The sequence below is a fragment of the Melopsittacus undulatus genome, chromosome 5, assembly GCF_012275295.1.
Source record: "Melopsittacus undulatus isolate bMelUnd1 chromosome 5, bMelUnd1.mat.Z, whole genome shotgun sequence".
NCBI lineage: Eukaryota > Metazoa > Chordata > Aves > Psittaciformes > Psittaculidae > Melopsittacus > Melopsittacus undulatus.
Window position 1 is genome coordinate 61,576,306 of NC_047531.1, and position 13,654 is coordinate 61,589,959.

The following is a 13,654-nucleotide window of genomic DNA, read 5'->3' on the forward strand; positions in this document are numbered from 1 at the left end:
ATGTAAAAATGTATTTCATCTCATGAAGCAGAACAACCCAAAGATCAAGAGGGACTGGTGAGAGACAGTGGTATGGAATACCCCTTTGGCTAGTTTGGGTCAGGTGTCTTGTCTCTGCTTCCTCCCAGCCTCCCATCCTCCCTGACAGAGCGTGAGACTCACTAAGTCCTTGGTCAGAGTAAACATTACTTAGCAACAATTGAAAAACATCAGTGTTATCAGCTCTGTTCCCAAGCTGAAAGTCAAAAACACAGCGCTGCACCAGCTACTAAGAATGAGAAAAATTGACTGCTACTGATAAACCCAGGACACCTTTTCATGTAGAGAATATCCTTAAAATATAGGCTTAGCACAAGCTAATGTGCAAATCAAAGAGTATTAAATGCTATTTTTTGCCTAGGAGAGACTTGCAAAAAGGGCACTTGCCTGAAACCCAAGGTCCTGATTTCTTGTGAAGTTGGTCCTTGCTAGTTAAACCCACTTTCTTTCCCTGAAACTCAGTAAAACATAAATTATTATAAATTTTTCTGTTATAAAATGCTCTGCAGTCCACATGTGCAAGTTCTATGTAAGCCATGCATTACAAAAGTGTATGTGCTTCAGAAAACTGACTGTGGCTGCTTTATTTAAAAAAATTACTTTCTGGCTAGTTCAAGTCTCTGTATTTTTGGTATCTGCAAACTGTGAGGCCCCTCCGCTTGCTCTCCCTGATTGTTGCCATTTTGGTTTTCTAATGAAATCAGCTTTCTGGCAACTTGATCTGGAACATTTACAAGAGCTAAATATGGTGTTCTAAGAAAATTGATGTAATGTTTCAGTTGGGGAATGCAATTATCTTTAATTAATTAATTTAGTACTGTCTAAGACTCATGAGAGTGGAAGATCACACTACTAGTTCTTAAAGAAAAAAACCCAAGACTTAATTAACTTGCTGTAACTGCTACATAATATACTGTAACCTAAAAAGAAAGACAAGAACTTGTAATCTTATGAATAATGTATGATATATAAAGCACTGTGAATAAATATTAAGCCATCTGAGAAAGGACAGCAGGAAGTTATACAGTCCCTTTTGTGTTTGCTTACTGAATGTATGAATAGATATATTTAACTTTTACATTCAAAAACATCTGAAGTAGACTTACTTTCACTCTTTCATTTTATGTTTCCTGTTCATGTATAAAATTTCCGACCTGTTAGTGGAGTCCTGCTATAGAAGAGTATTCAAATAAGATCATTATCATTAAAAAAAGAAGTATCTGTTTGAGTAAACTCTTCATAGCAAACTATTTGACTGATTTATTTGGTTTCTCATTGGAAGACATGGAATTAATTTACAGTGCATTTATTCCATTTGTCCAGTTACTAACACAGTTCTATTTCAGCCAGTGCTAGTGATAATTCAACATACTGCAAGTACAGTCCTACTGTATGTCAGTCATATTTGTTCCACATAATCAATTGTCTACTGCAACTCATATATGACTTCCTTTATCCGATCAGTTGGTATCACAGGCAGGGTAAGTTGATTTCTAATTGTTAGTACTGACAAATACTTGTAACTGTGGAATGAATCTGTCACGTAAGAAAAAACAGCACTTCAAAATCACTCTGAAATTACAAAAGATGCAAACGCTGCTATATTTATTCATACATTCACTGTGCTTCTGCTTTACACCACCATTAATGAGGAAGTGAAAATTTTCTACCTGATCAAGGGAAAATAACAGAGGTCTTACATACCAATAAACTATTCGCCTCTTATAAAACTACCAGCATTGATTACAAAATTGTTTTTCAAAATACTGATTTTGTGCTATTTGGATGTCCTTAGTATAAACTATTTGATGCCTTCCCATCATCAACAAAAATAACAGAATGCAATCAAAGAACATACAAATTAAATTTAAGATCTATCACATTATTTGTATATGATAGATGCACCAAAGGAATAGGAGAGGCAGCTGGCATGAAAATAAGAAAGGACAGGAGCAAAATTCTACATCATGCTTGGTGTCACAGACCACACATTAGTTTTGCTTTGTGGAGGCACAAAAAACACTTGTTCAGGATTTGGAGACATCAGCAGTCATCTGGAAATCTGGCAGATACATGACAACACCAACTAAAAAGTACATCATCACCAAAAGCCTGTACCAAAGACAGAAGGAGCTGAGAAGCCTGGACACTGGATCCTGGCAAGAAGTCTGGAAACTGGCTCCAAGCAAAAAAGTAGGATTAGCAGGGGTTAAATGTGAAGGTGTTTTTGGAGGGCAGACTTTTGTTCCTGTAGCCAGGAATGAAGCTACGGGTTGCTTTTAAATCTGTTGCAGTTTGTCGTCGTTTAAACCCAGCCACACAGCTCTTACACTCACTCCCCTCCTTCCTCCCCCAACTCCCAGAGAGTCAGGAAGGAGAATCCAAAGAATGTAGCTCCCATGGGTTGAGATAAGAACAGTTTAATAAATAAGGTATAACACAAATCACTACTGCTACTACCAATAATAATAATAATAATGATAAAGGAAATAACAAGTGAAGAGAATAAGACACCTCACCACCCGCTGACTGATAACTCACCCCACCCTGCGCGACCGAGCACCGACCAATACCTCCTTCAACCCCACAGAGCACTAGCCCTTCTGGGTAACTCTTGATTACATCCTGGGCATGATGTGCTATGGTATGGAATACTTCTTTAGCTAGCTTGGGTCAGGTGTCCTGTCTGTGCTTCCTCCCAGCCTCTCCTCCTCCCTGGTAGAGCATGAGACTCAGAAAGTCCTTGGCCAGAGTAAACATTTGAGCAGTAACTACAAACATAGGTGCTATCAGCATTGTTCCCAGGCCAAAAGTTAAAACACAGGGCTGCACCAGCTACCAAGAAGGAGAAAACATGACTGCTACTGATGAACCCAGGACAAGTTATTTGCATGGGGGGGTAAGATTTCATGCAGATAGGTCCTTTTGTTGTATCTTCTTTGTTGTTACTGCTTCTCTGGTAAAAATCTATAAACAGAACTATCCAAATGCAAAGACCAGGCAGTACTGTTAGCTTTTAGCAGATGTAACTTGATGCCACAGCAACTCCCTCTGCACTGTCATCTTGCTAGATGCTGTAGGTGAAGCCACCAACATCACACTTGCTGAAGCACTCTGAAAATACACTGAAAAACTTTCAGACTGAAAAAATACTTCACTGTATTTGTGAAGTTAGTGTTAGAAATTGCCTTATAAAGCTTGCATCTTATTTTGTAGTATGGAGGAAAGAGGGAAGAACAGGGTGCTGCAGGAAGCTTCAACTACAAATGGAGATTTTCAGCAGTTCAAGCAGCATTCTCAAGGTTACACTGTGTAGTGACTATTTTCCCCATTTTACAGGCCCAGACCAAAAATTAGATGTGAATTTGTAAGTGTAAAAACAGAACCCTAGCTTCCCAAGACCCCTATGGTATAGTAACTCAACTGTGCCTCCCATTCTTCTTTTCAATACTGATAAATTAAATCTTATGAGCCTTCCAAGTGAGAAACAATATCTGCTTCAAACTGCAATGCAAAATTAGTTGGTTTTTATGTTGTGCATGTAATCAGTCACTGAGCTCATTAAAAGCAACAAGTAAAAAGGAGTTAATAATTTTCACGCTAGCTAACAGCAAACAACATTTAAAAGATGAAATTTGATGCAGGTGAGTATTAATCAGGCTAATGTTAACTCTTCAAGATCTCTTCAGTCTTCAATTCCACATTAAACCATCATTTCAAAATCATAGAATACTTAGGATTGGAAAGGACCTTAAGATCATCTAGTTCCAACCCCCCTGCCATGGGCAGGGACACCTCACACTAAACCACATCACTCAAGGCTTCATCCAACCTGGCCTTGAACACTGCCAGGGATGGAGCATTCACCACCTCCCTGGGCAACCCATTCCAATACCTCACCACCCTCACAGTAAAGAATTTCTTCCTTATATCCAGTCTAAACCTCTGGTGTTTAAGTTTAACCCTTTACCCCTTGTCCTATCGCTACACTCCCTAATGAATAGTCCCTCCCTAGTATCCCTGTAGGCCCCCTTCAGATACTGGAAGGCTGCTCTGAGGTCTCCACACAGCCTTCTCCAGGCTGAACAGCCCCAACTTTCTCAGCCTGTCTTCATATGGGAGATGCTTCAGTCCCCTGATCATCCTTCTGGCCCTCCTCTGCACTTGTTCTAACAATTCCATATCCTTTTTATGTTGAGGCCACCAGAACTTCACACAATACTCCAAGTGAGGTCTCATGAGAGCAGAGTAGATGGGCAGTATCACCTCCTTCGACCTGCTGGTCACACTCCTTTTGATGCAGCCCAGGATACGGTTGGCTTTCTGGACTGCGAGCGCACACCGCTGGCTCATGTTCATTTACTCATTGACTAACACCCCCAAGTCCTTCTCCGCAGGACTACCATGAATTTCCTTTTTGCCCAACCCGTAGCTGTGCCTGGGATTGCTCCCACCCAGGTGTAGGACCTTGCACTTGTCATGGTTAAACTTCATGAGGTTGGCATCAGCCCACCTCACAAATGTGTCAAGGTCCCTCTGAATGGCATTCCTTCCCTCCAGCATATCAACAGAACCACACAGCTTGGTGTCATCGGCAAACTTGCTGAGGGCACACTCAATCCCATTGTCCATGTCAGCGACAAAAATATTAAACAAGACCAGTCCCAACACTGATCCCTGAGGGACACCACTCGTTACTGGTCTCCGGCTGGACATTGAACTCGTTGAGTGTGACTATCCAGCCAGTTCTTTATTCTCCAAGAGGTCCACCTATCAAATTAATGACACTCCAATTTAGAGACAAGGATGTCATGTGGGACAGTGTCAAACACTTTGCACAAGTGCAGGTAGATGACATCAACTGCTCCACCCCTGTCCATCAGTTCCGTAGCCCCGTCATAGAAGGCCACCAAATTGGTCAGGCAGGATTTTCCCCTAGTGAAGCCATGCTGGCTGTCACCAAGCACTTTTTTTTTCATGTGCCCTAGCACGCCTTCCAAGAGAATCTGCTCCCAGATTTTGCCAGGCACAGAGGTGAGACTGACTGTTCTGTAATTCCCTGGGTCATCCATTTTCCCCTTCTTGAAAATGGGGGTTATATTTCCCTTTTTGCAGTGTTCAGGAACTTCACCTGACAGCCATGATTTTTCAAATACGATGGCCAGTGGCTTTGCAGCTTCATTCACCAGCTCCTTCAGGACCTGCGGATGGATTTCATCAGGTCCCATGGACTTGTGTACATTCAGGTTCTTAAGATGGTCTCAAACCAGATCCTCTCCTACAGTGGGCCCAAGGTCTAGGTTTTCACAGTCCCTGCGTCCACCTTCCAAGACTCGGGTGCGGTCAGAGCCTTTGCCAGTGAAGACCAAGGCAAAGAAGTCATTCAGAACCTCAGCCTTCTCCAAGTCCTGTGTAGCCAGTTCTCCCGAATGTTTCCGGAGGAGGCCTACATTGTCCTTAGTCTGTTTTTTTAGCCGCTACATACCTATAAAATTCCGTCCTATTATCTTTAACATCCCTTGCCAATTTTAGCTCCAATTGGGCCTTAGCTTTCCTAACTTGGTCCCTAACTACACTGACAACATCCCTGTATTCATCCCAGGCCACCTGTCCTTGTTTCCACCTTTTATAAGCCTCTTTTTTCCTGTGAATTTTTCTCAGCAGCTCCTTATCCATCCAAGGATAAGCAGCTCCTTATCCATCCTGGCCCTCCTGCTGTACTTCCTTCTAGTTGGGACACAACACTCCTGAGCTTGTAGCAGGTGATCCTTGAATATTAACCAAGAGTCTTGGGCCTCCCTGCCCTCTAGGGCTATATCCCATGGAACCTTGCTAAGCAGGCTCCTGAAGAGGCCAAAGTCTGCTCTCTTGAAGTCCAGGGCAGTGAGCTTGCTGCACGCTCATCTCACTGTCCTGAGGACCTCGAATTTGACCATCTCGTGATCACTGCATCCAAGACTTCCCTGGAGAGTCACATTTCCAAAGAGCCCTTCCCTGTTGGTGAGCACGAGGTCAAGCAGGGCTCCTCTCCTCGTCGGCTCCTTTATTGCTTGCAGAAGCAAGTTGTCTTCCACACAATCGAGAAACCTCCTGGATTGCTTGTGCTGGGCCGTACCGTCGCCCCAACAGATGTTAGGGTGGTTGAAGTCCCCCATGAGAACAAGGGCCTGTGAGTGTGAGGCTTTTCCTATTTGTCTGTAGAGTTCTTCATCCACAGGTTCCTCTTGATCAGGCAGTCTGTAACATATCCCCACAGTAATGTGTCCCATCACCAATTTCCCCTTAACCCTGACCCACAAACTTTCTGTTAAGTGATCACTTGTCCCCAGACAGAGTTCCATACTCTCCAGCCTATCCCTAACATAAAGGGGAGCTCCCCCTCCCCTCCTACTGGGCCTGTCTTTTCTAAAAAGCCTGTAACCTTCCATTCCAACCCTCCAGTCAAAGGAGCCATCCCACCATGTTTCTGTGATGCCTATTTTATCATAGCCTTGTAGATTTGCCCACATCTCTAATTCCTCTTGTTTATTCCCCATGCTACGGGCATTTGTATAGAGGCATCTGATCCGAGCTCCAAATGAAGCCGGCTCCTTGGCTGGAGCGGCTAGGATATCACTGCATTGCTCAGAGTATTTATTATAGGGCTGGCAACTGACTGGGTGTGTTGGGATGGAATGATGCTCCCCTCCCCCAACACAACTAGTTTAAAGCATCCTTGACAAGTCTGGCAAGCCTCCCAGCAAAGCCACTCTTCCCTTTCTTTATCAGAGCAGCTCCACCAGCCCCCAGCTGGCCTGGCCTAAAAATTTGGGCCCCATGTCCAAGACACCCAAACCCTTGACTATGACACCACCCTTTTAACCATTTATTAACCTGTCCAATCCTCCTTGCCTTTGGAAAATCCTCCCCTGTGTCCTGGAGAATTGTCGAAAAGACTATCTGAGCTCCAGAACCCCTAACCACCTCTCCCAGAGCTCTGTAGTCCTTCTTTATACTCCTCAGGCTACTACTATCTATATCCCTAGCACCCACATGTGTCACTAGAAGCAGGTAATAGTCCGTGGGACTTACTAGAGCAGGCAGCCTCTCAGCCGCATCCCTCATCCGTGCCCCAGGTAGGCAACACACCTCCCTTGCGACCGGGTCAGGGCGACAGTTGAGCGCTTCTGTCCCTTTCAAGGCAGAGTCCCCTACTACTACAACCCACCGCTTTTTCCTGGCGGCACCAGTAGAGATCTTCTGTACCAGTGCACCAGCTGGCTGTTTCTGATGCAAGTGCATTTCCTCATCAGCCCCCTGCAGGACAGCAAAGTGGTTCTGGGTGGGTACAGCAGATTTAGGAGGAAGCCCCTTGCTTTTAATTGCTCTGTTCCTCCTTTGGTTGTTTTTTGTTTTTTTTTTTTTTTGTTACTAATTCCCAGCTTCCCTGATCAACAGGCTCCTTCTTTCCTCCATGAGTTAGAGGGGAAGCTTGAGGCCCCTGCACTGTTTGAGCCTGGAGCAAGCAGTCCTGCTTCCTCTCAGCTTCCCTGACATATTGCAGCTTATTGACAACATCCCGTAGCTCAGCCACCTGCTGGAGGAGGACCTCCATCAGGGAGCAGCGAGCACAGCCCTGCCCATTCTGCACCTTTCCCTCACAAGACCAGTGCAGGCACTCTCTACACTCCAAGCTCTACACCACAGCCTCCCCTCTTACCGGCTCTGTCTGGGTGCCTGTGCTGGCCACCACCGGGGCAGCCAAGGCAGAGCTCCCAGACTGGACCGTGGTCGTACGGCGAGTGCTCACCATCCCGCTCGCCTGCCCGCGAAAACTGCCGCGAAAACTGCCTCAACCCGCTCTGTTTGCCTGCTCTGTTCGCGGCCCTCCTGGTTGCCGCGCTCCCTAGGTAGGTTTTTAACCACTCACAGCTGGTGCCGCTTCCCCTGGCTCCGCCCCCAGTGAGTCACCTCCTTGTGGTAGCTGAGCTGCCAGCTTCTGGGCAAGTCCTGTTGAGGACTTGAGGCTCCTTCCTCAGTGGCTCTTGTCGCTCTGTGATGAGGCTCCTGGACGCTGATCTCCCCCGGCTCCGCTCCGGTGTTACAGGCGTCCTCTCTCAAGCTACTCCCCTCAGCAACTGCTATTTCAGCCTAATTCATAGCTATGATTAATATATATTTTCTAACTGAATATGATACTCTTAATTCATTTCACTGCACTACACTGGAAGAGAGCTTAGCGTGGTATATTTGCTTAGCCCAGAAAGTAGGCATGAAATGTTTGCACTAAGTTATTTCAGTAGGAGTAGGGGAGATCATAAAAGCAGACTAAGATTAACAGATAGAAAAAAGGTATTCTGTTACTTAACCACCAACTTTAAATGACAATCAAAGAGGAGGGTGAAGCATTATGGCTGAGGTGAGGAACACAGAACACCTATTTACTTGCATGTTCATCCAAGACTCTAAAGGTTTTGCATGGAAGATAAATTTTAATACCTGTAGGCTTTAATAAGAAGAATGCAATGCAACCTTACCCTGCCAAAACATAAATAGTTGGGTTTTTTAATTTTAGAATCTTTTATCAGAATTTTCCCAGCTACTGAAGCCAAAAAGATAGTCATCCTATCTCCTGGGAATCAAAATGAAATTGAGATAGACACCTAAGAGGCTCTCCAAGTCCAAAGAGAAAATTAGTAATCAGATCAGCTACAGATGGCTTGTGATATGTTGCCACCCAGGCATATGCTTAGAGAGCAGATCTTCATTAACCTACCTCCTGACATGGTGAATTGTAAAGTTACAGGGAAACTCTCTCTGCATTAATTTCTATTTATTGTGTTACCAGTCAGTTATGCTCAAGGATATCAACTTAGTTTCTGTGTTTTGGAGGAAAGTGGCTTCTTTTGGCTGTTCCCCCTTTCCCTATCCACCAACACTTCCTAAAACCATAATGGTAAATCCATTATAAGCATCTAGGATGGCACATAAGTGCCGAGAAATATCCTCCTGCACTGCAAGGTTCCTCATACAATCAAAACATCTGGATTTTATCAATTTCTCATGTAGGATGAGAAATTTGATGGGAAAAAACTAAGAGCAATCATCTTTAATGAATGTTAGCTGGAGCCATGCATCTGAATCATCCATCAATATATTTCACTTGTCTGTCATTTTCTACCTTTTCTGAAAAATAAATCCTTTCCTTGTAGTTCTGTTCCCTGTTGTTTCTGAAGTCGAAAGAGCAAAAATTATGGGTAGAAAGTAAGCAGAAATGTATTTTTCTAATTCAGTTAGGTTTAGGGAAATGATGTTTAGATTTGCCTGTGAAATTTGCTTAAAACTTAGGTGATTACTGAGCTGTACTACTATGAAACAATGAATGTATTAGGCAAGGGCTGGGCAGAATAACATATGCTACACTGCTTTACATTACCAGCTTGCAGAAACCACTTCTAGAAAAAAATTGTTTTGAAGGACACATTAGAAGAGGCTATTTCCACTTCATTTAGAAGAGACTGTATGTCATGTTATGTCATGTTTTCTTAAGTGGCATGGCTATGATTTTACCTTTTGTTCCATCAAACTAGCTATATATTTACAGGTGTGGTTTTTTTCCATGCGATTAACAAACAAACAAATAAGTACTGAATAAGCACTGTCAATGAGAGTAGCTGAATGAGAGACAAACATACATCTTATTTCTTCTCATCTTTGCAGAATGTCTTCCAAACTCAGCTACAAAACAACTTGATTTAAATTAGATTTTAGATAAATCCACTTAGAGTAAAACTGTTCAGAATCATAAATTTTTACAATAAGAAAAGAAAATCTGTGGACAAGTAAGAGTAGATGAGGCAAATAAAATTAAGAAGTCAGCAAGACCACATAGAGCTCTAAAGGAATTCAAGGCTGAAAGAGCTGACTCTTAAAATTATTGCCTGAAATTAGAGTGCCATTCAGAGATTCAGAAAACAACAAGCCTGTCAGCCTGATATCTGTTCAAAACAAATAGATGGAAACTACAACACAGAAAAGTGGATATCAGAATAAACATAATTCATCTGGGAAGAGTTGAAAAGCTTCTCATAAAAGGAAGTCCTGCCTCACAAACATAAGGCAGTCCCTTGAGGGAATCAAAAAACACATGGGTAAGGGTGATGTCATTGATCTTGGATTTACAAAAGGCTTTCAACAAATTCCTTCACCAAAGGCTTCTAAGGAAACTAAGCAGCCATACTGTAACATGGCTTAGAAATATAAAGTGGTACATATGGGGAAAACAACCTATAAATTCACATATAAAACATGGGTTTTGAACTGACTATCACTAGACAAAATTTTTAACTTTTAAAAGATAGTTCCATAAAAACATCTACTCAGCAGCATCTGAAAAAGTAAATAAGTGCTAGAAATGTTTGGGTTAGCAAATAGTGGACAAAAGAGATGATACCATGTTACAGTAAAAATCCCAACTTTGCAATCTGAAGACGGTGTGGCATTCCAGCTTTCACCTCAGAAAGCATACTGAATGACAGAGGATGCAGAGAAAGTTAAAGAGGATAATGAAAGGTGAAAGGTGTGAGACACCTTCTGTATAAAGAATGACTATTCTATTTTTCCATTGAAAAAAGATGACTGAGATGGATATGTTATAGGTCTAAGAAATAAGGGCCTGGAAAAGGTGGCTGAGGATTGCTCAGTTTCTTCTGCTCTAAGAAGTGGGGGATGTCAAATCAATTTGTAGGATCCAGATTCAAAGAAGAAAAGGTGATTCGTTCTGTCATGGTGCAGTTAGGGATGACTTCCTATGAGAAGCTATAGGTACTTACAGGTAGTTACAGACAGCACATGTTTTTCTTACTGTGCAGCAAGCAACAAAACCATCCTAAGAAGGAAAAATAAAAAGCAGCAATGTGTTTGGAATCATGGTTATAAAACCACCAAGCAATGACTGAACGACTGTTTTATCATTTTACACAGTCCTTTTTTATGGTTAAAGGAGACAGAAGCATCTATATCTAGTACAAATTACCATTAAATACATGATCATTCAAATACAGGGGTGCTTCTCATTGATTTTTTTCTACAAAAAAGTATATGGAGAAATATAGAAACAGAGGTCATAGAATCATAGAATGGTTTGGGTTGGAAAGGACCTCAAGATCATCTTGTTCCAATTCTCCTGCCATGGGCAGGGACACCTCACACTAAACCATGGCACCCAAGGCTCTGTCCACCCTGGCCTTGAACACCACCAGGGATGCAGCATTCACAACTTCCCTGGGCAACCCATTCCACTGCCTCACCACCCTCACAGTAAAGAACTTCTTCCTTAGATCTAACCTGAATTTCCCCTGTTTCAGTTTAAACCCATTACCCCTTGTCCTACTGCTACAGTCCCTGATGAAGAGTACCTCTCCAGCATCCTTATAGGTCCCCTTCAGATACTGGAAGGCTGCTATGAGGTCTCCATGCAGCCTTCTCTTCTCCAGGCTGAAACAGCCCCAACTTTCTCAGCCTGTCTTCATATGGGAGGTGCTCCAGTCCCCTGATCATCCTCGTGGCCCTCCTCTGGACTTGCTCCAACAGCTCCATCTAATTTTTATGTTGAGGACACCAGAACTGCACCCAGTGCTCCAACTGGGGTATAATGAGAGCAGTGTAGAGGGGCAGTATCACCTCCTTTGACCTGCTGGTCATGCTCCTTTTGATGCAGCCCAGCACACAGGTGGTTTCTGGGCTGTGTGTGCACACTGAAGCTGGTTTGTGTTCAATTTCTCATTGACCAACACCTTAAGTTTCTAAGATGATCTCAGACCTGATCCTCTCCTACAGTGGGCCTAAGGTCTTCATTCTCATAGTCCCTGCATCTGTGCACGGGATGTGCCAGGTGCATGTGCCTTCCAAGACTTCGGTGGCGGGGCTAGAGCACTTGCTGCTGAAGACTGAAGCAAAGAAGTCTTGAGAACTTCAGCCTTCTCCAAATCCAAAATAGCCAGCTCTCCTGCTTCCTTCCAGAGAAGGCCCATACCTATAGAACCCCTTCCTGTTATCTTTGGCATCCCTGGCCAGACTCAATTCCAGCTGGGCCTTATCTTTCCTGACCTGGTCCCTAGCTTCCCAGACAATGTCCATGTATTCTTCCCAGGCCGCCTGTCTTCCCTTCCACCTCTATATATTTATTTTTTCTTCTAAGTTTTCTCAGCAGCTCCTTATGCATCTATGGAGGCCCCGTGGCCTTCTTGCCCCATTCCCTTCCTGTCAGGACACAATGTTCCTGAGGTTGTAGCAGGTGATCCTTGAGCATCAACCAGCAGTCTTGGACCCCACCATGCCCTCTAGGGCTATATCCCATGGAACCTTACTAAGCAGGTTCCTGAAGAAGCCAAAGTCTTCTCTCTTGAAGTACAGGGCAGTGAGCTTGCTGTGTGCTCTTCTCACTATCCTGAGGGTCTCAAACTCGACCATCTCATGATCACTACAACCAAGGCTGCCCTGAAGTGCCACATTTCCAATCAGTCCCTCCCTGTTGGTGAGCACAAGGCCAAGCATGGTACCTCTCCTTGTCAGCTCCTCTACCACTTGCAGAAGGAAGTTGTCTTCCACACGATCAAGAAACTTCCTGGATTACCTGTGTCGGGCTGTACTGTCCCCTCCAATAGATGTCAGGGTGGTTGAAGTCCCTGAGTACAAGGGCCTTCAAGTGTGAGGCTGCTCCTATCTATCTGTCTACAGACAGCTTCATCCAGAGAGTCCTGATTGGGCAGCCTATAGCAGACCCCCATAGTAATGTCCCCCATCACAGTTCTCCCTTTGATCCTGACCCACAAACTCTCAGTTGACCCACCACCTGTCCCCAGGCAGGGTTCCATACTCTCCAGCATATTATTGACATAAATAGCTACACTTCCTTGCTGTCTGCCTGATCTGTCCTTCCTGAAGAGCCTATAACCTTCCATTCCAACACTCCAGTCATAAAAGGTCAGATTTGATTATTCCTTATCAAAACAATAAAAGACCGCCTAATACAAAAGCTCAAAACACCGTACCAGCCAACCAAAACCACTTAATACAGGGACATTTGTGGAATTTAGGCTTTTGGAATCTGACATCAACCCCCAGCAACCTGGGTCTCAAAGGAAAAAGTGTTTGTTTCAGAAGCTATCCTAGTCATTAAAGATGTTTCTACCCAGTTGCTGAACACTCTCCTTTAGACCCAGCGTAGTTCAAAATGCAATGTAATTCGAGCCAAGCTAACTGACCTAAGGTCTGAGTTGAGTAGGAGCACTTGTGCTGTCGTTTGTTAACACTCAGCTAGGACAATATTCATCCCTTGGTGAAAAACAGCCACCTCTTAACCCACTCCAGCTAGACCTAGAGGAGCTCAGCTGTTTACAGTATGCATTACCCCAAGTCAGCAACAGGGACTAAAATTGAACCCAGATCTTGTAAGACACCAGCAAATGAATTTCCGACTGAATCTTTTTTTATAGTAAGGTTCCCCTTTAATGACAAAATATAAATCATCCATTGATAGCATCAGGAGAGAGATCCAATACTTCATTCTATTAATCCTCTTCCTCTCTCTGGTAGGAAAAGCAACAGGCTGCATAGGAACAGGTGTTATTAGGGT

At 43.6% G+C, this 13,654-nt stretch overlaps 1 protein-coding gene across 1 annotated transcript in view; it reads right to left on the reverse strand.

Annotated features, from left to right (window-relative positions):
* The window catches only part of SEC24D (SEC24 homolog D, COPII coat complex component), a 220,628-nt gene that overhangs the window by 65,173 nt on the left and 141,801 nt on the right, over positions 1-13,654 (reverse strand). The gene's annotated exons all lie outside the window — the stretch shown is intronic.